The 24,344-nt window shown below is 40.8% G+C and overlaps 1 protein-coding gene across 3 annotated transcripts in view; it reads right to left on the bottom strand.

The window, feature by feature from the left end:
* Positions 1 to 24,344, bottom strand: part of MTUS2 (microtubule associated scaffold protein 2) — a 273,696-nt gene that overhangs the window by 230,959 nt on the left and 18,393 nt on the right. The window contains exon 1 of one of the 3 annotated variants that reach the window (XM_040057243.2): positions 12,106 to 12,209. The exons of 1 other annotated variant lie outside the window; for it this stretch is intronic. The gene's annotated coding sequence lies outside the window, so the exon portion shown is untranslated. Of the gene's footprint in view, positions 1 to 11,562; positions 11,657 to 12,105; positions 12,210 to 24,344 lie in introns of those variants that run through there. One more of the 3 variants, XM_058419555.1, reaches the window with a different exon arrangement.

Genomic DNA, 24,344 nt, shown 5'->3' with positions numbered 1-24,344 from the left:
TCACTACCCTTAGAACCAGGTTTCCATTTAGTTATAATTTGTATTATCCTTGTCAAACATACACATCACAACTTGATTTGATACTACCCAGTCACAACCCCCAAATTCACAGTAAAATACCTCATCAGTACCTCTTCAGAAAGCCAAATATATTGAGCCACTCCAACTACCTTTAATAAAATTCTTGTGCTTTAATTTGGAATAGAAGTTTAAGTTTTCCACTCTGGCAAAAGAAGCTGAAATACTGCAAGACTTTAACAAAGTCCCTGTAATTCTGTGGAGAGAGAGGTTTTAGAGCAGTTCCCTTGGTTTAGAAACTCATGGTGTGACCTGGAATAGCAAGTACAGACATCCAAGTGCTGTCTAAGTGGAATTAACACCAGTGTTCAAGAGGACTCTGATCCAAGAAGTCCTGACCAACCCAGCTGTGGGCACCAGCACACCATGAAACACTCGTGTTTCTACTACACATTTTCTTGAGTGCTCATAACCTTTCCTCTTCAGCATTGAGAAACGGTGCTCCTCATGCTTATACCTGCCTCCCTCAAGTTCTGTGTCTAAAGGACTGGTGGCTCTCTAAGTCATTTAGGGCCTCATTTAAGTTGTAAGGGCTTGATTTGCTATATTTGTTCTGATCCCAACCATGCTCAGGGCAAGCATTAGGAATTGCTATTATGCATTTCTTATGTGAACTATGCCAGCCTTTGAGTCAAGCCCCGAGGTTAAACTTCTGTTTTCCAAACTAGGAATCTCTTACTTACAGCAGCTGTAAAAACCTTAGACCCTCTATGGAAGGACATGTGTACCTTAATCTTCTCCTTAATGGGACCTGCTCTGCAGTCAGTATGCCATAAAGTACACAGAGGAAAAGAGCCCTGCATGCAGCCCCTCCTCAAAGCATCATTGTGGGGCTCATCATCCCAGCCAAGTCACTGCCAAGGATCTCCTTGCTCCTTCTCAATTCCCCGTGAGGTGAGACTTGTCGAGAGTGCCCGCAGAGAGTCAAGCCTACACCCCATACATACCTCACGGCCACTAAGGAGTCTCCACAGGCACAGAAATCCAAACCCAGCCCTGCTCTGGTTGGGGAAATGAGGACATGGGAACAACCAGCTGCACACTCTGGAAAGCAAACTCTTCAGTCTGTTTTTACCAGTTCTGCTTCTATTTTCTGACTCCCTTACTCTGAAACAGAGATTCCCTAAGAAGAAAGTATCAGAGCAGCCTGGGCAGGTCCGAGCACTGCAGCAGCCTCTTCCCTCTATGGTGGTAAAGGGTACAGCCCAGATAATGTGCAACTTTTTTTTTTTGCTTTATCACAGGAGAGGTTTATACTGTCTTATCTTTCTTATATAAGCCTCCTCTCTTCAGCACAAGCAGACACAAAAAAAGACCATGATGGGGCATTTCTAATTTCACCACTTACATGCTCTACTCTGAGTACTGTAGAGTGCTACTGAAAATCCTCCTGGAAAACAATGCAGGATCAAAGAGAAGAGCAGAATTCTGTGTGACTTATTACTAAAAAATGAATGGTGGGCCTAAACAACAGCTTAGGAAATTATGTAAGGAGTAAGTATACATTCAAAACAACCCCTTTTAAGCAAGCTTCAGAGCACTCCATATAACAGCTTTTAAATGGAACATAATAGTGTTATGCTATTCAATTGCCTTGATATAAGCTCATCAAAAAAGTTAGATAAACCTTATCAATCTTTTCAACCCAACAAGGTCATAGAAAATAAATATTAAATGGAAATCATTTTAAACCATATACCAAAAAAGAGCCTAAACAAAACAACAACAACAAAAATCCACAAAAGTTTAAACCCAGTATAGAAGATCTGAGATGTTTTCTGCTGTAGGTCTACAAGCCAATTACCAAAAATTTTTAAGATCAAACTCCTTACCACTGAGGAATACATGGAAGAATCAAACCCAGCCTGCCCTTTGTTCACACTACACGAACACAGCACTCCTCTCTGGGGAGTGATGCTTACCAATTTCCAAGCAGGACTACATACCTCCTTCAACAGTGACCTCATAAAACAGATCTTCTTTTGTAGCTGTGTGGGCTACAAGAGAAAATTGAGCAGGTCTTTCTTCAAGCAGCAATAGTAGTAAGAGGCTGTCGGTGCAGCCAGCAGCCACCACCACTGATCCCACCCAGATCAGCTGCTCAACAGAACCAAGTGTCTGAGTGCACATGTGTTCTGTGCAGGCAGAAAACATTTCCTTGGTAATTAGCAGCAGAGCCTCCTACCTGGGGAGGCACTAAACTGCACTCATCATGAAAAATTAAACATCACCAATTGAAACAGAAGCATTTGTTCTCAGTGTCAGGCATCAGCACCATACCAGGAGATGACAGACTCAATATCAAATAATGATTGAGAGAGACAATGAAGGTGAACTAGTCAGAAACCCCAGTTTAGGATTACACTGGTGACAAGTCAAGGATTTTGTCCTCAGATCTGTTTGTGAGAAGCAGTTTTGTACTTTCAGCAAAGGAATCAGAAGGGAATAGCAATTAGAGCCGCCACAGCTGAGCTTTTTACACCATTACACCAGTGGAACCCATTTCCCAGCCGGATGGTCCTCTTGGGAAAACCTGGTATCTGCTTGACATTACTGTTCTTCCCACAGCGGTTCAAGCAGTAGGAGGTTTCTGAGCATTTCTGACTGTAATGACTCGATAGAGAAATGTTTCACCCATAGAGGGACAAGACGTTACCTCACCAGAGCCAACAGCTTTAGCGGATTTATTGCATGTTATCCCACAGCGGTTATTTTTCCTCCCAGCTTTAATTTTGCAGTACACAGTGGTTCCTTGGTACAAGAACAATTTACATAACCGAGCAGAGACTCATTTTGAAGCACACTTACAACAGCATCCAAACGCCATGATGTAAACAGGGCTGGGAATGGCACATCAGGTTTCAGTCTCGTTATTAAATCTTAATACTTCCTGAGGGCTGTGTAGTTTTAATCATATCTTGTGTCTTTGCCACAGCACTGCACATAATGTCATTTCAGTACAAATCAGATGGAAACCCACACAGATTTATCTGATTCGTTCCCCTATCAAAGTTTTTGAATCCCATTTTCTCTGAAATTCTGTGAGAAGGTAAGTGCAATGCAGAGAAGTGAAAGATTAAAAACACATTGCTGTGGTTTTGTGTTGGTATAAAAAATGAAGCAGCATGGAAGAAAAGAGTGTAAAGTGCTTGCTGTTCTCCCAAAGACACCAAACAACATTTTTTGGCAACTAACACTTAAACTTCAGTTTGCTTTCTCACAGTCCCTCAAAACGCATTGCCTTTTTTTTTCCTTTTTCCTTTGCTATTCTTTAATTTCTCTGTGGAGAGATGGTAGGGCACCACTGCATGATTTCTGTGTAGATGGTGTTTTAAAAAATCCTTTTAGGAAAACACACTGTTCCATATTTATCTAATCGTACAGCAGAAAGCAGGTTACTGATACCGCTTTACTATGCCAGCCTGTAACTCCAAGTTCTGTATTTAGAAGTACCAAGCAAGAATTTGATGAGGGTATTGCAGCATTCACTTGAAGACACTATATGTGCATAATTGGATATGGAAAATAAATAGGCCTTCTGGGCTTCCTTGGATTTTATGCAGCTCTTTGTTTATGTTTGCAGTCCACCCTATGGTCTGAGTTCTTTTTTATACACACAGCTTCTATGATGCTCTTCTATGAGGTGTTCTCCTTGCGCTTTTTTCTCCTTTTTAATTATTCAGTGTTGGACTTAATAAGCAGCTTAGAAAATGAAAATGTCACACCTTAGTGCAGAATGTATCAATTACTAAAGTTGGATGCAGGGCAGTTAAAGGTACATTCCCTAGTGGCAATAGAGCTGACCTTCTTCCAGATGGAATACAAAACAAAAATATCCCATTGGCCGCAATGAAGGCCAGTGGGCTTAAAAGATTCTTATGATCTTACAAATTAAGACAACTAACTTTTCATGAACAGTGACAGAACTTGTAGTCTAAGTGTCATTTAAGAGCTATAAAGTGCACAATATGCTCAAAGGGATTAAATTTACTTTTAAAAAAACAATTTGCAGATCTCATGAAAAATATTGTAACAGTTTGATCCAAATACCTGTGCAATCAAAACTACAAGAACTTGCTAATCTCTCCCTTTCACTCAACTTGTCCTATTATGAAATACCTTGGGGAAGGAAACAGGCCATAGGATATAACTTTCAGGGTTTTAGGGTTTTTTTAATTCTTTGAAGTACTTGGTCTGGCCATAAGCAAAGAGGTTGATAGGTGTTTTGGAGATCAACTGGGTTTGAGGAAATCGCTGAGAACTGACTGAAGAAAGATACGCTTGCGCAGTGGCTACTACCATAGTTTCTGCCTGCATGGAAGAATGCAATAACAATTCTTACCCAAGTATTCACGGGGCTCTGAAAACATCTAGCACAATCCAACAAACCCTGATACACCATTTGTAGAGGTAGAGAGAAACAAAAGAAGGTAAAAATTGTCATCATGGCTCCTCACAGCCTCTCCAGTCTGGATACAACGATGTCCTTGTTTCCTTCTTGCACTCCTCACATCTCTTTTCCCTGCAACTGCTTTCAGACATTCATCGGAGAAGCAGATTGGGGGAGATTTTCAACAGAGCTGTCCCAGTCTCAGCCTGGGGACATGGACCTACTGCAGGGGGACAAAGCCCAGGCAGTGTGCGTCCAAAACTACATCTTCCTCCCAGGGACATCTGAAGCAACACACAGAAACTAGACATATGAGAAAACCACTTTTTCTGAGGGATCAATGGCTAATTATGTATTATATTAACATGAAGAATCACAGTTCAGGAAAACAGGTATTAATAACTGTAATTCTCTCCAACTGAATTCCTGTCAACTACATCCAGTGTACTTCTGCTAGTAGAAATCAAAGTTCCTTTCTTGAAACAGGCTGGACATTTTAGGCCCAACTGAAAAAAAAAAAAAATTCTTATTTCAGCTACTTACTACGTTTAACCCCTTGAGACATGTATCTTCTACTGTCTTGTCATCCCCATTTCCAGGCCCTCATTTCCAGCTGCTCATACGCAGACAGTCAGGTGCTGTAGGCTTTATACAAACACACAGTAAGAAATGGACACCACCTCAAAAAGTTAAAGCAGGATGAGTTAAAAAGAAACCATGGGCAAAATCAAAGCCATGTAGAAGACACAGAGCAGGAAAAATCTTTGTCCCGGGTCATTGGACACATAAGTAAAAGAGAGAAGCACCGATGACCTCCTGATCCTCAGTTTAGTGCTCTGTTAATAGAAACTGTTCACTTTAAGCACTTTATCCTTCTGCTATAAAAAACAAGCACCTTATGTGGTTGAGGAGAGAGTAGGGTGTATGTTCACTTTAAGAAATCTGGAATTTTGAACACAACGATGCACTGCAATGTAATTCCCCAGGGCATCCATGAACACCTGTGCTCTCTATGGCTGTGAAAGGGTTCACAGAAAGACTTAGCTGTGTGCAAAAGCATTTTCTGAGACAACAAAACATACATCCCGTTTTAACTGAGAAAACACCAAATTAAAGTTAAAGAGGAAAATATTTTAATCTGTCCTGTGGCGGACAAATTAAATATAGAAGCGTTAATCCTGGAAGGCATAGAGATGTTTGATTATGCAAAGTGTATTGATTGGTAGAAACTAATTCCAGCATCAAAACTTGTATTGATTGCTGTCCCTCTGCTTACCCAGTTTAACTAACGTGGCCTAAGAGACTTGTATTTAGTGAGGGTGGCTCTGTGAAGGGGCACTTCCCCTTTCCTGCTCTTTCCTCCCTATCTAACAGGACCCTACGGTGGAAACCTTCTGCCCCCACATACCATGGCTGCCCACCCATTTTGCTTATGCTTAATTCCATTTCTATCTCCATTTTCCAGCAGCAGCTAAGACTGAACACTGGGATGGGTGTTAGATGCAGAACAGGGAGAGTCACTGTGGTCACAGGCCAGCCACTGCCCTTCACTGAGCCTTCAGTGCCAGCAAGGTTTCAGGGACATTTGTGCCAGAAGAAAAACAAGGGTTTTGGCTGCTCCCTTCCTAAGGGTCTTGAATGATCAGTGCCATAAGCTAGTGTCATGCTCAGTCTGGCATAGTCAAGGACTTATTTAACCCTTACCCAGTATTAGGATACCACATCACATGATGGCAACTTGAACCTCTTCTCCATCCTAGCACTACTTTTAAATATTTTCAGATAATTTCTACAGATCTGTGTGTTTATGTTTGTCTTACCTGAGTCTTACAGATAGAAAATCTAGTATTTGTAGTTGCCCAGCTAAAAACTTCTCTTTGTTTTCAGCAGAGCTTGCAATGCCTCCTAGCCCAATACTACCTTCAAATTCAATTGATTTTTGTATTCACAAACCAGATTTAATGGGAATTCCCATGGGAACACAATGGACATTACAATTTAAAGTATGACCATCTATCATTACCATTGATGCCACTTTAGGTATGCCTGATATTACTTGGACCCAAAAAGTTTATTTGGTGTGGTAGGCAAGAGTAGAAGGTGATGGTAGAAGGCGTTCCTGCCCATGAGTTGGAACTATCTAATCTTTGGGGTTCCTTTCAACACAAATCAATTTATGTTTCTACAAATTATATCAATACAAGGTCAATATTAATAATGTCACCTTTAAAAGTCACTCTGTATTCTGTGATTTTCCTTTATTGAATCACGTGTTCATTCCTAATCAGTCCATTACCTTCACGATAACTTATGATTTTTCTCTTAAGAGAGTTTAACCATTACTTTACCACAGTCAGGATTTAATACTATCTAATGACATATGCCAGAATAATTGCAATATCGCCTTTCTCAGATAGAAGATAATTCCAAAATTCTCATGAGTGCTAAATAAATTTGCAATGACGTAGTAAAGGCATAGGTAACTCCCTATTTCATAGATCCTGTCCCTCATACCTGTAGGGCATTTCTTACTGCCTCTTTATGTCTCACGAGTCTAGCTGTTTATTTAGTGTTTCATTTATTTCGCACGTTTGTCAGCTATCCATGCACCTTGTTGGGGGCTATTTCCAGCACAGAAATGCAGAGATGGACAAGGAAGTGTGGGAGAAAGAAATCAGCTACAATGAAAGGGTTGAAATGCAAAATATTTTGAAGTCTTCCCGCATTGTTTTCTGGGCTACTCAGAATAAATGTGAATGACCTACATACTGTGCATACACATGAACTTATCAGTTGGATTGGAAAGGTTACATCTACTGTGGCCCAGCTCCAAAGCAGTTCAAATAGAGCCCTCACAAAAAGAATCTCAGCCCTGCCTGTTAAAATAGAGCAATTACTCTTTATGATTTGCTGTTCCATAGTTCACTATTCTCATCCATAGTTCACTATTCTCATCTCTTTTGGTATTCACTGCAATACTGGACCCAGTGCTTGTCATTCAAGTAAGGAAGGATCTTTGCAGATATGAAATGCAAAGCAAATACCAAGCTTCACAACTTTTTTTTTTTCATTTTATTTTAACCAGCATTTTCATTTAATTTGACAGTTCGGTTAATGTGTAGCTTAACCCCAAAATTATGGCAACCCTGAAAATAGTCTATAAAGTTTTATTCTGCCTATTAAGATTATTAGACTCATATTTTTTCTACCGGCCTTCAGTGTTGCACCAAAATAAAACATATCTGGTATTGCCACTACAGTTACCACAAACACATAAAAAATTATGCAAAGCCTAAGCACTGAGCAGCATAAATCAGGATGCATGATTACACAGCAGCTGCTCACTGGCAGGAAGGAACCCTCTGAGCAAAATTTGGCTTGGTGATTTGGAATAGGATTCAAACAGATGCCTACACTTCTCAAATGGTTAAGACTTAGTTTAATGTTAAAGCATAATGTTAGCTAGATCCAAATCATCATAACTCTACAATTTATTTTGTCTAGGTTGTGGAGTCATAAAAAATAATGTTCAAGAGTCAACTCCCTTTTATTTCAAACCTGGTTTTGTTCTTGCCTCCAGTCTTCGGATCAGAAACAAAATGTGTGTAGATACCCAGAAGATGCTCTGGGAATGCAGATACTTCTTGGGTATATATGTATCCAGCATACAGGGATGCCAGAGCGTTTTGGCACTGCCCAAAAATTCCTGAATCGCTTTTCTAGATTTAAGTGCCTGCTTCCCCCTTGAATGCTAAACATGCACCTCCACTTCTTCTAGGACTGGGCTCTGAAGCATTGTACTGCAAGAGGCCAGAAGCCTGAAAATGAGCAAAAATTAGCACCTGGCTTTAAATAAGGCTTTTTATCCCTTTATACAATTTAGCCCTAGCTTTCCTAAAGCTCACTCATCAAAAATAGTTTTTGAAAATGGGTCGTGGCTGTTGGAAAATCTTAGACATCACTAAGGTCAGGGAGACTGCTGCTCTAAGGGAGTGGAAAGCTTTAGAAGGAAACCACAGGAGCACAGGGGAAAAGCTCTTTAAACACACAGCCCTGTTTTCAGTTGCCAGCGTGAGCACCCTTTTGGGGACAACAAATAACTTCCTTTGCAAGAGCTGTCCCAAACAGCCCATGCCCTGCTCCAGCACTGACCCTCCCATGGGGACTGTGCAGGATGTCCCCATCTGGCCCACAAACATCTCCTGCACCAAACAATGTAGAGGGCTCTGTGTTGACGGGCAGCAGGGCTGGGTGACCTTGTGCACTCCCTCCCAGCCAACACTATATCCTGGATCCTAAAAGGAGCTGGAAATAAGCTTGGTTTTTATATATATACATATATATATATATATATACACATGTTCAACACATGCACCAACAACCTGCCCAAAAGGGAGGATGGGGGAAGGGAGCTGATCTCAATATCAGAACCTGGGATCCATCAGATCCCAGGATGCAGACACACAGGTAAGCAGGGTAGCACACTCTTCCAGATAATGACAACAATTTTTTAATGTATTAAAAATTCAGCCAGAAAGGTAATAAAGGAGATTTTGGAGAGGGGGGAAGGAAGGAACAAAATAATAATAGTTTCAAAGCACTGTACTTATTTTAGACTTTCTTACAGCATGTTTCCATAGGAACTGGAAAGCAAAGGAGCACACTGCAGCAGTGTTCACAAATGTTGTGTGGTTTAGTGGCTTGTAAAGGATCGGTTAAGGGCACCATGACCGCTCAGAGTGCCAGGCACCTGCTGCACAACAGGATCTTGGCCATGACATTTTGCAAAATATAGGAAAAGAACCTTTTTTCCCAGTTTTTTTTCCAGCAGGCATGGCTGCTTTCACATCCGTGTGTAGCCTCATTCCTAAGCGCTCCCCACCCAGCTCCACTTTGTTGTGGGGTATGAAGACAGCAGTGTTTAACCCAGGTTGTCTGGTTGCTGTGGAGGTGGCATGTCCTAAGGAGTAGCACGTGGGCCTGGTTTTTGTATCCAGCTTTAGTACCCACCTGCTGAGCGACCTCATGCAAGTCATGCCAGGTCAGGTCTGCTCCATCTGTCAGCTGCCTGAGACACATCTCACCCAGCTCTGCAGGTGAGTGCTTCTCTGGCCAACAGGTCAGCATCCATCCTGCCTGAGACACCCACACCATGGACAGCTCTCTTGTTCCCAAAGCACCCACCTGGCCACATCCGTACATGAAGCCCTTTGTCAGCATGTCGACGTGCCACGTGGCAATTGATTATTTTCTCCATTCAAAATTGCCCTCTACAAAGTGAGGTCTGTGTTGCAGCTCACTAGAGCAGCATGTAACTGCATGGGTGTTGCATGTCTTGGGGTAAGGCATGGGCACGGGGGTGTTTGCGGTAACCTTCCAGTGGGACAGCACAGGAGGATATTTACAATGTGGGGAGCCAGACCTGGTGTAGTGTCACCCTTAACTCCTCCTGTGTTAGCTGTCCTTAAAATTAAAATAGGTTCTTTCTCAGAGGGAAATAATTAGTTGTCTCCAAAAGGCAGCATTAGAAGCAAAGAAACTCAGCCTATCAAATCCAGGGAACAAGAGCCTGGGACTGAGTCGGAGAATTAAGCTATTTAACTGCATTTCTTAAAGAAAACAAAGATGCTCCAAAGATGAACTGTGCACCTCACCCCGTGGTGGTGAGCTGAAAGGACCAATTTAACTTTAGATGGTGAAAATGAGACATAATTCCTCCCACCTCCTGTGCTGTCATTCCTCAATGCCTACAACAGTGCAGTGGCAGCAATCCCATTTGTAAAGGATTTTCTTACCAACTTGTGACAAGGGCTGTGCAAGCACTGGTTGCTTGTACTTATGGATTGAGAAAAAAGTAGAATTTTGTTACTTATAGATTTGAAAACCTCGTAATATTAATATATATTGAGATCTGCCTGACTCATACAAGCAAAGGTGGATAATTTTGAGCAACCAGGGTAAAACACGTTCTTCCTTGGACTTGACAGGTTTAAATTCACATGCCAGTAAGAAACTAAGCTAAAATCCTGGCCAAATGCCTCATCCAAATCATAGCCAGCAGAATCACACAGAATCACAGAAGCTGGAAAGGGCCCACAAGGATCATCAAGTCCAACTCTTAGCCCTTCACAGGACATCTCAGCCCAAATGCTCCATTACTTGTAACCACCTACAAATATATTTATGCTGTTGTGGAAGTGCAAAAACCTATTTTTGTTTTCAAAGCTGCATTTTGTAAATGAATGCAGTGGTTGCCCACAGCACAGAGGTGTTTATAAACACCATTACAAAAACATACCAGTTTAGATGTTTAGATACTCCACATACTGCAACGCTTCTTTCTCATCAAAACAACTTCCACGGGACATATTTCCATAGGAATTCATATTTAATTACAGATTTAACAAAGAAACATAGACGTAAGACATCTGAACCCGGGTCTCATTTCAAATGTTACAATGACAGTTTCAGTCCGTGTAAGGATAGAAGTATTTGGGAACACCTGGCAGCCTCACACTGAAATTCTGTTTAAAACCTAATTATTTAAAAGAAGAAAATTCTGATTATTCAATCGCTTTTCACACCTCTCCAATGAAGCAACTTTGGGAGGGTGCATTGAAACTTCCATTATGTCTGATCCTTGTATTTTAAAGAACAGAAGCAGTATGTTACAAATATACACATTTATGATTTTTTACCTGTGAAGTCATACACCAAGGTAGCAGAAGACATGCTTTAATGTCAGTTTTCAAATCTGAGTGAAATTTAATGACTTAAACCAGTGTTGTAACAAAGACACTAAAGCAGGGTGCAAATTTTGCACACCTGCATGTATTTGCACAACTCCAGACACAAGCACTGAAATTCCCAGTGGGGAGTAAACTCACAAGCCCCAGTGAGACGCACTAAACACAGAGAGCAGTCTACTTCACAGCCCAAACTAAACAAAACAATACATATAGCAGCAATGAGTATATAAATAGTGTAGATATATTAGGAATTCTGATACTGCTATTTTTACCTTGGCTAACTCACTCTAAAATAAAGAAGAATACAGCGCTCTACACTGAACAAGCCGGCTACTGTGAACTCACCCAAGCATTCAGCTTTCTGTTCTGGGTCCCCTTGTGGGCAAGACAGATCCAGGTCTTCTCTCTCGCATCCAAACTTTGTCTGTATTTACCCAAGACCACATCTCACTCCAAGAAACCATCGCTTCCAGAAAGAGCACCAATGCCCAGAGAGAGCCTGGCAAGGGTTAGGCTGCAGGACCTCTCTAGGGGCTAAGAACAAGTAGAGATCTGCCAATCTGGCCACCCACTCCTGAAAGCATTCCTCCAGCTTAGCTTTCCCACTGTAAATTCTTGATGCAGAGAAACAATAAAATAAAATAAAATTTAAAAAAAAAAGCAATCCAGTCGTTTATCCTCCAGCCTGGAGAGAAGGAAAGAGGCTGCCACAGCAGTGCCTGTTTTGAATGCTTGGCAGGTACACAAGCACGAGGGGGATGATGCTATAGATAAGCATAGACAGAAATAGCTAGAAGGATGAGCTGGCTCAGGGTAGCAGTGGTGAAAGGCAGAAATCTCCCTTCTCCTGTGATTACATGAAAACTAGCAGCTGACCCGCAGACTCACCAAGAGTGTTGGCAGGAGAGGGTCCCCCCAGGCTCTGAGCCTCACACTGGAAATATCCGCCTCGCACAGATCTCCTTCCCCATCTTGGATACATGCTTTGAAGGCTGCATCTTCTCAGCCTGCTTCTGACTCAGAGCACAAAACCTGCTCGCTGCCTGTCGGGGGTTTTGGTGTTGTTCCCAGAATCCTGCCAGGAAGCTGCAGCTCACAGATCCCTCTGTGCCAGCAGGAAAATCCAGTAACTGCGGCTCAGAAAATACTGCCAAAGCACCGAGCTGAAGTATCTGGGCAGCCACCTCATCTCTCCCCCATGAGCAGCCTCACACAGCTCTCCCTACTGCTCGTACCAGCCCACAAAGAGACAAGCACAGAGATGTCACCTGGCACTTATGCAACTCCACTGCAAAAATACGAAACAGTTAAATGCAGGAGTTTTACCCAGCTGCCACCACTTAATAACCGTTTCTTCTCCACTCCTTTTCTGTATGGCAACAAATTCTAATTTTCTGCTAAAACTGGAAAACAGTCTCACCTGAATGTGTCTGCACCAGGGAAGAAAAAGGATTAAAAATCCTGCTTTTTAAAGCTGCTTGAGCAGGAAAAGATTAGTCAAGTGCCCCCTTTACTGTGCGCAGCATCAATATCCAGGAACCCAGATCTTTGGCTGTCAGTATGATGGGACACCTGAGAAACTTCACAGCTTGAAAAGGATTGAGATGGACAAGGACACTGAGCTCAGCTAGAGGTGGCAGTCTGGGGAGACAATCCTCCTCAATCTGAGAAAAGAGAGAAGGAGGGAAGTAAAGAAAGGCGAGAGTCATGAGTGTTGCTGCTGTGGTTTCACTGTTGGGGAGCAAGGGTGGTCGAAGGCATGACACGGCGTGCACCAGAGAAGAGATAAATGGCAGAAGATCAGGACTGGGTCACAGACAAGTGAAACTATGCAATACAGCAGAATTCATGAGTGGGGCAGGCAGCTAGGAACGTGAGAACACAACAGAAGGAGGGAACAGGAATGGGAAGAAAGAAATGTCATGAGAAATGGAAGGAGAAGTATGCCCTGAGAAACAAATGAAAAACTCACTGCTTAGAAAGAAAATGAGGAAAAATATATCACGAACTAGCACCAACCTCATTTTAAATCATTTTGTTAATCTGTTGAGCCTGAAAACATCACATCCTGACACATGTTATGATTCCCTTTTTACCACTGGGTGTTACATTACTTCAACCACTGAACCATGCTTCCATGTCCATGAACCATGTCCAGAAGGGAACGTCCTGAGGGACATTCCTGACCTCCTTCAGAGCAAGGGGACAGAGAACCTCCAGCACAGTATTGATGGCAGGACAGACAGGAACCACGCCACCACAGAGCTCTTCTCCTCCCACGCCACCTCTACGTCATCCTAGGGTTGGGGTACATATGTGGAATCAAACAATGCTATTATGGGAGAGCTGCTGCCTTGCTCACCAGCTGACAGCACTGCCAGCTCAGGTTGCTTGAGAAAACTTCATAGGCTATAGCTATCCCACTAAATCAGTCATTCCCAAGTAGCTCCCTGGGAATAAGGTCACCTTCCAAGATAGGACTGAAATGGGTGAGTGCATGCAAGCTGCCTGATGGGGACATGTCCTGACCCTCCAACTCCTGAAAATAGGCCTGGGAATCCACTGGGAGAAAGCTGCCTGGCAGGGGTCTAATTCAGAGCAGGAACTGCTCCAGCAGCTCTCCAGTGTCAGCAGACAGGCTCTCCTTGGGGCCTGGCAGTGCTCTTTGCTAATAGAGACAAACCTGTAGCTTCACATAATGCTGCAGCTGGTCAGGAAAACCTACTATTTTTTCATCCCACTTCATTTATCTTGACTACTCCAGAAAATCGGAAAAAAACCAGTATGTTTGTCATGGTAGGAAAATTCAAGAACCTAAAATAAATGGTTTCTGATATACCTGATAAAGAAAAACCTTAGGTTCAGAAAAACAAAACCTACAAGTGACAGCAGAGATACAAAGGGAAACTTAAATTCGATGGGAAGAAAAAAACCCAAAACAACAACAAGGGATAGCTTTAAGCAATTTGTGCCCAGGCAGAGTCTTCAGACACATTTATTTCCTGTTTTCCATGAAGGAAACCATCATTGTTATAAAAACAACTGCACATTTTTTTGATTATGTTGTTTTGTTAGATAAGAACCAACATTGCCTGACAGTGCTTTGGCAGTAGTACTAGAGCACCCACTTCAGTTTAAATTAAAGCTTTCAAACTCATTAAACAAAGTATACGTGGACCATTAAAATAAAAAGGGCGTTTCAAAAATTCACAGGGTGTAAACTGTTCCTTTCTAAAGCATTCCTATCAGCTAGGGTTGGTTACCTCCTTTCAAATTAATGGAGAAGTAAGCATGAAAAGCAGGTAACTGCGACCTAAAGAAACTAAGGGGCAATGTCGCGGCAGTTGATTGGAATAAAAACTGTATTAAGCAGATGATGATGATTTTAGGCCTGCCTTGTTTTTTGCACTACTTTCACAACAAGGTGAACTACTACCACGTGTTCTATGTCAAAGAGCAAAACGCAGTTAGGTATTTACAGTTTGATATTTACCATTTAAATGAGGGGTAAGAAAACAAGAACAGTAACAGATGGGCTTCTTTTAACTGAATTTAAGTTATTTAGAGCTATTTCTGGGTTTAAAAAAAAATAAAAAACAACACCAAAAAGCAGACACAATATGTCTTCCTGCTACATATTATTCATCTGAGATTTAACATCTACGTTTGTTGAAATAAAAGCAAACTGGAACCCATTTTTTTAAAGTATATGATTGATACAATTTAGTGCCCCATTTTTAACTTGTAAAGGTGTTGAGGGAGCTATTTTTTTTCCCAAGAGTCCTTCAATATTTCTTTATCCTTTCACTGGGATTTGGTTGCTGATTATTTTCACAGCTAAAAACCTGCCTTGTATGTTTGATCTTCCTCACCAGGGTGAGGTTTCACCCCAAGTGAAAAATAAGTCTTAAGGTCTTTATTTGACTAGGAATAAACACTTTTGAAAACAAACTGGGAATCTCCTTATAGGCAGCAATACACATACAGCTTATTTCACCATATAGTTTTAGGAGGACACTTTTCCACCTGAATTATCATTATATAAGATCTTGCACAAAGACCACTGAGTCAATTTGCCTCTAGGAAATAAACCAGTGACAGGTAGAAGCAATCGTCATCAGTCAAGCCAGCAACAGCCAAAAAAACCCCATACAAACCCTTCTGCAACCAAAAAGGGATATCCCCAAAAATCAGATACATGAACACCATGAACCCAAGCCACTCCCAAGAGCAGATACAAAAGCACTGGAAATTTAAAAAAAAAAAAAAAAAAAATTCATTACAAAGAACTTTTGTGTCATGATGTGCCAGTTGTGGCTGGTATTGTGTTAATTTTCTTCACAATAGCTGCATACCGGACTGTGTTTTGGATTTGTGCTGGGAAAAATAAAGTGTTGGTAATTCAGGGATGTTCTGGTTACTGCTGAGCAGGGCTTACACAGGTCTCACCCCACCCCAGCAGCTGGGGGTGCACATGGAGCTGGGAGGGGACACAGCGGGGACAGCTGACCCCAGCTGACCAAAGGGAGATCCCAGACCGTGTGGTGCCATACTCAGCATATAAACTAGGGGGGAAAAGAAGGAAGAAGGGAGAGACATTTGCAGTGATGGGGCTTGTCTTCCCAAATTACAGTTATGTGTGGTGCATTCCTGCTCTCCTGGAAATGGCTGAACACCAGCCTACCCCATGGGAAGAAATTATTTTAATTTCTTGTTTTTCTTTGCTTGCATGAACGGCTCTTGCTTTCCCTAACAAACTGTCTTTATCTCAACCCACAAGTTTTGTCATTTTTACTCTTCAAATTCACTCCCCTGTCCTGCTGGTGGGGAATGCATGAGGGGTGACTTGGGGCTAAACCATGACAAAAAAATATTACATTTTACAGCTTAAAGGAGGTTGTGGGAATTGTTGTTTATTTGTTTAGCTTTTTTAAAGCAGAGCTTCTGAAATAACATCATCACTGGCTTGCTTCAGAAAGAAGCATGTTTTAGCTCAATAGACTTGTGTATTTACCGTTTGTCTAAACTGAAAGCAATCACATTCAGTTACTGTATAGCACAGCCTATACAAGCAGCAAGTTAAGAGCATCATTGGAATCAGTTTTCCTCTGACCTCAATACATAATTCTCATTAGAGAAGAGAAATTGTCTAGGAGAGAAGTTCTAATTGCCCATAATGCACTTAAGCATGCAATTGTAGAACAGTTTTTTGGGGATGGATTTTTTTTTTTAAAGTTTGCTTTTGGTGTTTGGGTGATCTACTGTGTTGAAATCAGAGAGATAAAAATCCTCCTTGGGTTGGAAAATTGTCAAAGCTGTCTTCAGCCATTGTGAGCTCCAGAAGTGCTCCTTGATTGCTCCACACACATTCATCTCTGGCTTTTCTGCAGAACATGCCAATTAGGGTTAGCTTACTGCCTGCCTTCTACTGTATTAAAGTGTTCATCACTATGGTGTTGCTTGCTTTAATCATCTTTCTATAAAGGAATTTGAAGGTGTTTTACAGAAGTTGCCCTCTCAGATCAGAGCTGAAGCCCACGTCCAATGGCAGTATGAGACATACTTTGTAGGATGATGTAAGAGTAATGCAGGGTACAGAAGGAACAATCATTCTATGACCCCATAGCCTCAGATCCAGTCACTACAGACCAAATGAGTTCTTACATGTAAGGATTTACTTTATGTCCAAGTACATCCTAAATTACCACAGTTTATATGCATGACCTGTCTTCTTTTGACCTTCCTGGCCAGTTTCAAGCAACTGTGATGGAAGTGATGAATTCCCACGAGTTTTGTGAAAGTTGGTGATCAGGGAGCAGAGCTGAGGAAAGCCTGGAAAGTAGCTTTAACTTCATATGACAACAGAAAGCCTTCATGGGAAAATTTTTCCTTAATGATGAGACAGCTGCAAATGGAATAAGTATTTTGTGATACAACAAGGAATTGATCTCTTCATCACGGTTTCTCTCTCATTGCAACTGTATATTGTCTAATAAGGTGCTACTGCGACTGATGTTTCCACAGCAACTCCAGCATCACTAAGGGCTTTCCCCTGTGTGGTTTCTCTGTACAAAAGAGCATGGTACAACTCAGTAAAAAGAGAACTAATCATGAGAGAAAAATCCAGTTGAAAACAAGCTTCAGTAGTTCTGGTAGTTTTGTCACCATTAGCGTAATTCTGTGGTCTTGAAACCTATAAAATTGTCATTAAAAAAAAAAAAAAACCCTAATAATTTTTGGTGTATAGTGTTTAATTGACATGTTAATTGCTAAATGCAACATTTCTTTATGATTTACTCTTTCTCCCGAATCAACATTTGATTTTAAAGACTGTCCCATGGCTTTCATGGTAGAATTTAGAGTGATTGGCACTCCCAGCACTCATAAGAAAATTCTCTAAAATTAATTTAACTCGGTGGAAGTGTACCAGATAGTTCAGAAACAGCTTCCTCCTACCCTTATTTTTGCTGATACTCTTATTTGGACATGATAACATGTTCTGCATACAAGGAAAAACTCTATAAGTAGTCACAACACTGCATAAGAACGCGTATTCACATGCATGAGACCTGTTTTGTTGTAGCTCCAGTTTTAAGGACCAGTAATTCAAACAAGGGGCAAGTAGGAAAACAGAAGGATGGGGATGTCTGTTGACCTGGCAAAAGATTATAAATCACACCAGTCACAGATCTCTGGTAAGAACCAAAACCACAAAACACTGAGTAAGAGGTTCTAATAACTATGTCCTTCTCTCTAGCTACCTTCCTTCGCCAATTCTGTGGATGCTAAAATCCAAAGTGTCCTTCTACAAAAACAAACTTCAATTCTATTGCTATTCTACTGAAGTTTAAATTATTCCCAGTGCCACAGATAGACATTCTCCAGAAGGATTTGTTTTACCATTGTAATACTGGTGTGTGATGTACATACGTGGTTACTTTTCAAGTTACTTTTACTGAGGGGACTGTCATAGTACCTGGATTCAACCTCCAGTCATGCTTGATATCAATTAAATATTTCCAGATGCCTGAACAGTCTAAAAGAGTACCCATGCAATTAGTGAGTGCCATGGATTCTCATCAGTGCATGTGAAAATGGGTCAGCAACATTTTAGAGTGCACACGTGTAAAAGATGATGTCTCAGGATTCCTTCCAGCTCTCCTCTTCTAAATCTACAATAGACAACATTAAGATAAAGCCTGTGTTGAGCAGTATCTGTTTCTAACATGCTGCAGACTATTTCAGCACCTTCTCTGAAAGCTTTCGTTGGATCCCTGAAGTTTACTTCCTCATAATCCCTCCAAGTTCTATTTCTGCCACCCCTTAGACTTCTTTCAATCTTCTCACCTAATTATCCTCCTGTCTGTTTTCTCTAACCTCCATTTCCTGCCTTCTCTTCTATATTTCCACTTGAATTTAAACCATGCTTGCAGTCATATTGTACTGATTGTTTCCCCCTAAATTATGTACGAAAACAACTGATAAGTACTATCCCTAAGACACAGATGAAGCTGTCAAGGATTCTCTTGAACATTTAGCTATGAAAGACCTTTAGCTTTGCTAAGATATTTTGGTTTACTCACTACTTCTACTGTGGCTTTGGATGATTGTGAAAGACACTCTGAACACTAACAGTTAAGCAGGGCAAAGTGGCTCAGTTCTATTCTTTTCAGCCCTAGTGTGCCAGATATTTTTATGTTATTTCTACACAATTCCCAGCAGCCAGGGCCAGAGCCTGTGTAATGATGTGTTTCACTGAGACCACTCTCCTTCAATCTGCAGTACCCAGCCATGCCAGCAGCCAGTCTGCTAAATGATCAGTTAGTAACAAGAATAAAGAGTTTAAGCTGCGTAAATAAGAAACATTCACGTAGTTGGGAAGGGAGGCATTAGTAATTGCGCTAACAGAATATCCTGACTACAAAAAGGACCATAGCACACACAGATCAAGGATCTGCTTATCACTGATATCAAATAAGAGGATTACATATTGCATTAACCAGAGATGTTTTCATATCCCCTGCTTTCCATATCCCAGGCAATTTTCCCTGGCCTCTCAGAAGAGAGCACTCAAAATGAACTCCTGGAGTATAAAAGTTAATAAGCAGCAGGGATGGCTGAGATTCACTAGATCAGCAGGAAACCAATTTCTCAGCAGAAAAATAAAGATTTCTTCTGTTCTCTAAAGATACTTCTCATAAAGCACAAATTATTTTTTTACACCAAGAACATGAGGTGGCATAGTCTCTTCCACCTTACTTTGATAAACTGGCTGCACTTATTTGCTCTCACAAGAAAGACAGGCTGTTCCCTTACAGAGTGTGGAGTTGGATGAAGGAAATGGTGCCTGCAAGAGGGCTTGTAGACTCATCCGCAAGGCGCAACTTTACTACAAATGGACACCAACCACGCTCTCCAGTGACAAGGGGCGATTTACAGTGTGGGGCAATTCAAGGCAAAGAGGAACCTCTGCACTGCTCTATGTCATGTGTGGATAGCCACCCTCCTGGAATAAAAGGGATGTGTCCACTCAGAAAAGGGACCAGTGTGCTTGAGGAGGTGCTCAGCAATGGCTCCTCCAAGTAATGCCCTCAAGTCATGTGCAAACAACCAGACATTCTGCAAAAGGAAGCTCCAGCTCTGAAGGATCTCCACCCTTTAAAAATCAGATTCCAAGGCTATCAATTCCACTCTGTGCTGTGGAACTTTCCTCAGGATATTGTCCTGAGTTTGTCCAATGGTTTGCAGGTTCATTTTTTCAGAATTAGTGCCATTAATTCTTCCCTAGTGTGGCAAGTGGCAACAACAGTTTTTGTAATTCCAGCTGGTGAAAAAACTCTACTCCAAGAACATGGCATAAGCCAGCTAGACTTTTACAGCAGCAGCACCCTTCCCTTCAATGCAGCTTCCAGTACTATAAGAAATTTAAGGTAAAATCCAAATTCCTTTAATAACATTTAAAAAGTGAAATAGAATTTGGTATATTATGGGGTAAAGCCTGGAGGCTTTTATAAAAAAAACTGGGTCTTTAGGACACAGACTGTTTTTAATACAATAAACCAAAGAAGACCCAGTGGGCTCAATCCACTGAAATTTTAATGGAACATGTAAGCATGTGAAAACTGTATTCCCAGTCAAGCCACACAGCCTTATGAAGGTAATAAGAAAAAGTAGATTAAAAAAATAAAAGAAAGGAAAAAGAAATAATAGAATGTCAAGGAGTTGGAATGGACCTTAAAGATCACCTAGGCCCAACATCAGCCACCATGGGCAGGGACCTCTCCTACAGGCAGGACGCAAAATGCCTCTGAAACAGTGCCTGCGAGACCCAAGAAGAATTTCTGTTCTCACTGATGAGGACAGGATGATCCAATGGAGATGTGACACACATGATAACACCTTTCAGAGGATTTAGAGAAGGAGGATAGTTGTTAGATTCCCACCATTCTACTCTAAACATGAAAGCTGAGCAAAAGCCATCAGACCCTGGCAGAACAAGATCCATGGTCTGATTCATCCAGATGGCCAGTGAAGTCAATACGGCTCTTGACTCTCAGATGGGTGTCACTCTGCATTATTATTTTGTGACTTAAAGCCCCTCTTCAGCCAGCCCATATTAAAACAGACAATCTCAAAGTGTCAAATCAAAGACCCCACCCCAGTAAGTCGGGTGTCCGTAAATGGCCGTAAATTAAGAGCTAGACTTGTGTGCCCCTTCCAATTCAGAAGATTCTCTGAGTGTGAACACTCAGGTGTTACTCTGGTAGAGTTGCTGGAGCAGACTCAGTGCAAAGCCAGATAGACATTCAAGCCCCAAGTAGTTTTCTTGCTTATTCTTGACCCTGAAAGTCCAGTATGCTGAAGTGAATCCATTGAGTTGACTTTATAAATTGTCCATCTTTAAGAAGAGAGTCTTCATTTCCAGGAAGAGCTTGCATCAAAGTGCAGAAAACCAAGATGTTTAACATTCTTCCTAGTGATTTTCTTCATAATTAGAAGGAAAAAACCCAATAATCCCCACAAAATTAGAACTGACCCACCATTATTGACAAAACTCTTTGCGGTAAACTACATTACAACAGAATTATTTTTACCAGTGTCCCCAATCAGCTTCACCAGCTCCCAGCGTGTGGAGCTAAAAATCAGTGAAATGTAGCAAACATAATAGTGCTGCTCTTGGAGTCGCTAATAAGTGGTTCATGAGTGAGGCATCAAACTGGCCAAGGATCAGGTAGAGATGTGAAGGGCACCCAGGGCTGAGGATAAGAACTTTATACAGTCTCAGCCACACATGGGAGGCAGCAAAGGGGGTGCACAGAAGGTGGTGCAGCAGGAAAGATCAGCCAGGAGAGTGGCCGATGTCCACGGCTGTGATAGGAAAAGCACTTGCATCAGAAGTGGGGTACTGAATATCTAAGGGGTGTTACAGGAAAAGTGACAGGATTTCAAGTAAAACATGTTGGTAACTCCATGCTGTGAGCGTGGGAAGTAGTCAACTGTTCTCTCTGCACAGAAAAATGTGCAGAGAAAAAAAAAAAAAAGAGAATATCCATTTTAGCTACATGTCTGAAACACCAATGAGCCAGTCACAGAGAGAATAAGGTGCAGAATGGCATGGCAGGACATCAGGCAGATAGTCTTGGAAAGAGCTGGCCTAGCAGTGGTAACTGCAACAGGGAAAGGTGGTAAAACCAGGTCAGTCCCATCCAGGAGCTAAAAAAAAAATCCCTCACTCAGGGATGGGGATGAGAGGATGAATTTATAAAGTAATGGCTGGGCAAAAACATCAGCCTGTTTCCAAATAAAACGTTTTTCATGTGGAGTGCAGTGTCAACAGCAGCAACATAAATCCAAGGACATTTAATTTTTTCCAGATAAAAAAAGCTGAAAAAGCTGAGGAAGAAAAATGTGGCAAAGTTTGAAGAGACCCATCAATAGTGGTAAAAAGTGCATCAGAGTAATTTTTCAGAGAGCAGTTTCCTCCTTCTTCTCTTTATCAACAGATAAGCATTCCCTCTTGCCTCTGTCCTGACTTGCATGGCTATGATACTACGTCACATAATTGCAGGTCAGTGGAGCAGTAACAAAATTTTCTCCTAACTGAACCAAAACATTATATTCAAAACATGTCAGTATGAATCTACACACAATCCATTATAATTTGTGCTGAGCTTTCTTCTAGTTAGGAGATGAGTCTTTTGGCAACATGGTATTTCCTAACCCTCAGCATATTCTTCTTGACTTTTGCCCAAGTGAAGGAAGGCAGGAAATAAAGAAACCAATGGATCCTGAAGGTTTTTACTAATGGTAAAAGTAACTGATATGAGTAGGGGAGTCAGGCCAGGAATTTATAGCATGGATTAATTGAGAGAGACCAGAAGAGAGACTTAGGAAAGAAAAATCTGATTGCTGGCCTTGAGGGTTTGAAAGGTGGTGACAGTCAACACCTATTTTCTCTCATTGTCACAGCAAGTTTAATCTCAAGCATTTATATGATACAGTGTGCAAATAATAATTTCTTCCCATTTGGGATCAGGTTTGGTATTAGAAGAACTCAAGCTCCTTCATCTCTTCTAAACTTTCTTCTACCTCTTCATCACCACTTGCAGCATAAGCAAAGCAATCCTTTTCATATACTTCAGAGTTTCATCTTCACTGAACACTATCAGTTGTCCCTAGAGTTCTAATTTATACCCTATTACAGTGCTACATGGGAATTAAATTAGCAGATGCCAAGCCAATTGCCCAGGGAATTTTCGCAAATTAATCTTTGAAATTTACTAAGAGTGGAACACGTATTCACTGCAAAAATAGAATGATGTGGGATTCTCTAAAAACTGTGGCAGGTTCACAATTTTGTATGTTCTAGTCTAAACTAGAAGTAACATAAACCCGTAAATATATGAAATATTTAGATTACCTTTTGTGAGTGAAAACTGAGAAAAATACACATTCTAAAGCCAGTTATATGGCTAAATTCAGGCTTACTCTCTTCAGAAAATCCCTAAGAGACAAATATCTAACAAATATATTCTTCAGGAGAATTTGGGAGAAACATTGTATTTACTTCCCTTTATTTTTAAACAACATGTTTTGGTGTACTCTCATATTCAAAAGTGGAACAATTATTTATTTTTTTTTTTCTCTTTTTTATGGAACCAGCATACAAAGCATGCTTTTGACTCCATAGAAACAGCATTTTAATGTCAGTCAAATTAATAAAGCCCAAAAATTACAGGAATCAATTTTAAACAGCATTGGAGCAGACAAAAGAAAAATGCTCTTAAAAATCAGAAAATGGAGGACAGGTTCCAAGCTTCCTGCATTTATTTTTTGAGTAGTTTATTATGTCAGCAAAGACCTCCTCCTCCTCCTTAAGAGTTAAACTCACTTGAGCAAGAAGCAGCCTCAATATTTCCTTTAGAGACACCTTTTTACATGGTAAATGTTCATACATTGCCAAATATTTGGGCAGACAAAAGGCTTACTATAAGTTTCTGGCAAGTTTTTTAAAAAGTCAAAACTAATATGAAGTATTTCATCCCACTATTAACTAATGTAATAAGAACAAAGCATTTTAGGAAAAAAAAAATTAAACCCTTGCCTTATGAGAGGAAAAGTAAGATCATTGCTTATGTTGCTTATGTTTCTGGGAAACCTCCTAGCTACTGTAGAGATGGATCCCAACAGTGGAACACAGACAAATCTGTAACTGCAGCTCAAATGTAAACAGATGACATCTGACAGGAATTATTAGAATTCTAGAAAAATATACATGCCAGGCTACAATCCTGTGTACTCCTAGCAGGAAAAAATAACTGAGTCTACATTTATTTACCTGTAAGACTAAGTAAAAAAAATAAGAGTAGAACAAGTTTTGCATTGAAAAACCCTGCAATTAAAAAATTATGAGTCACTCCTCCAAACTATCATTAAAAATAAATTACAACACATTTATTTGTCAATTGTTTACTCAGACTTCTAGAACAGTTGTTTGCTTTTTCTCCTCAAACTGTAGGTATTAGAAAATGCTTATGATCATATGCATATTTAACATGTATGCAAATCAGTCATTAAAAAAATCATGAAGTATCAGGAGACCCACAAGAAAAATTAGTAGGATTGTA

Source organism: Hirundo rustica, chromosome 2, assembly GCF_015227805.2.
Source record: "Hirundo rustica isolate bHirRus1 chromosome 2, bHirRus1.pri.v3, whole genome shotgun sequence".
Taxonomy (NCBI): Eukaryota; Metazoa; Chordata; class Aves; order Passeriformes; family Hirundinidae; genus Hirundo; species Hirundo rustica.
The sequence above is the reverse complement of the archived record's forward strand: the minus strand, read 5'-3'. Positions and strand labels throughout refer to the sequence as shown.